Here is a 2106-nt window from a genome sequence, read left to right as displayed (position 1 = left end):
CTGTATAGCCCTGGCTGTCCTGGAACTCACTCTGTAGACCAGGATGGCCTCGAACTCAGAAATCTGTCTGCCTCTGCCTCCCAAGTGCTGGGATCAAAGATGTGTGCCACCACTGTCTAGCTTCTCCTCTTATGACAAGATAAATAGAGGAATGTTGGCAATCAGTCACCTCTTTGGCCAGCCCCAAGGGACCCAGTGACATGTTATTACTAGCTACCCAGATGTGACACATTCCCATTGTCATTCCTGTCTAATGTCCTCCTGTACATGCGTCAAGGCCCCAATACAAGCACTCATCCCCCCCTCTTTCTTTCCTCTACCCAGAGGTAGCCTCTGTACACCTTCCTTTGGATAAACTTCCCACATGAGACGTGTTTCATGGTGTGCATGCTTAGTTCCATCACCAAGTGTGCACGGGGGGGGGGGGGGTTATCAAAACCTGCTACACGCTGTTGGTTCTCCCAGTTCCCAAAGCAGCTGCCCTTCTCTTAAACAACAACAACAACAACAAAAATAACAACACACACACACACACACTGTATGCTGGGATCTGTATATGAGAATACACAAATGTCGGCTTTCTGAGTCTAGGTCACTTCATCTAATATCCTTCATTCATTTTCCTACAAATTTCATGATTAGATTTTTGTTTACACCTGAATAAAATTTTGTTGAGTAAATAACATTGTGTTTAGCCACTCATCTCTTGGTGGATTTCTAAGACAATTCTATTTCTTTGCTACTGTGAGAAAAAAAAAAAAAAAAGCAGCAGAAGCATGCGAGTGCAAGAGTCTCTGCGGGAGAGTGCAGTCCTGAGGTGCATATGGAAATTCTACTTTTGAGAACCTTTCATGCTTTTTTCCATAATGACTAAACCGGTTTATACTCCCATCAGCAGTCAATGAGTACCCTCTTTCCCACATCCATGCCAGCGTTTTTATTTTTTAAATGATAGCCATTCTGACTGGGACGAGATGGAATCTCAAAGCAGTTTAACTTTCATTTCCCCAGTGGCTAAGGATGTTCAATACCTTTTAAACTACTTATTGTCTATTTGTTTCTTCTGTTGAAAACTGTTTGTTCATTAGCTCATTCATTCACTGGCAGAGCTTTCTCTTCATGTTTTACATGCAATTCTTTATATTGTCTAAATATCACTCCCTTATGGACTGCAGCTGGCCAAACTTTTCTCCCACTTTTTAGGCTGTCTGCTCACTGCGCTGACCCTTCCCTTCCCTTCCCTTCCCTTCCCTTCCCTTCCCTTCCCTTCCCTTCCTTATGTAGTCATATCTGTTGACATGGGTTCTATTTCTCATGTTATTAGAGTCCTGCTCAGAAAGTTCTTGACTGCACCTGTTTAAAATGCACTGTTCCCCTTGGCAGTTTCAAAGTTGCAGGTTTTAAGTTATGGTGGGCCACAAGTTATGAGATAAATGAGATAAACCTTTTTCTCCTCAAGTTGGTTTTGGTCCTGGTGTGTTATCACAGCAATAGAAACCTGCATGACACAGCACATTTCTTCATTTTTCCTGAACACATCCTCATGGCCCAACATGCCTTTTCACTTGCAAGGGCAGTGTCATCAGACCTGGCAGGACTCCTGCCCATCTGTGATGTTTGAATCTGGTTCTACCTAAGCATGGATCCTAAGGGAAGGGGATGAGGAGAAGATAATGTAGCTGTGTGAAGCAAGGGCTAAAGAAGTGTGTGAGGAGCAGCTAAATTATTCTCAGTTTTATGGGCCAACAGATAGATCAGAAGGAGATATAGTTATGGTGCCTCACCCACACTCAGATCTGATTTGGAAGATTCTGAACTTTGAGCATGCATTATCAAAGAATAAGGCTCTTAGAGACTATAGAAATGGGTTTTACATGTGACTGGAATATTTGTAGTTAGTGGACAGGAGTAGAGTGCAGACAGGCTCCTGGGGTGATCCCTGTAGAGCCTCTGATTTTCAGAGGTAGCCTAATATAACCACCTCCTCTTGAGTGTGGCATGACCTGTGGTTTGACCTCTAACAAGTAGAATGTGGCAAAGGTGACAGAAAGTGCCATGGAACATGTCACTTAAGTATGTTGCATAAGATCATGGTGTCTTTTTTTT

The 2106-nt window shown here is 43.1% G+C and overlaps 1 protein-coding gene across 5 annotated transcripts in view; it reads right to left on the bottom strand.

The window, feature by feature from the left end:
• Window positions 1-2106, bottom strand: part of Eml6 (EMAP like 6) — a 289180-nt gene that overhangs the window by 58274 nt on the left and 228800 nt on the right. The gene's annotated exons all lie outside the window — the stretch shown is intronic.

Source organism: Mastomys coucha, unplaced genomic scaffold (genome assembly GCF_008632895.1).
Source record: "Mastomys coucha isolate ucsf_1 unplaced genomic scaffold, UCSF_Mcou_1 pScaffold22, whole genome shotgun sequence".
Taxonomy (NCBI): domain Eukaryota; kingdom Metazoa; phylum Chordata; class Mammalia; order Rodentia; family Muridae; genus Mastomys; species Mastomys coucha.
Note: the sequence above shows the minus strand (reverse complement) of the source record. Positions and strands in the feature narration are given on the sequence as shown.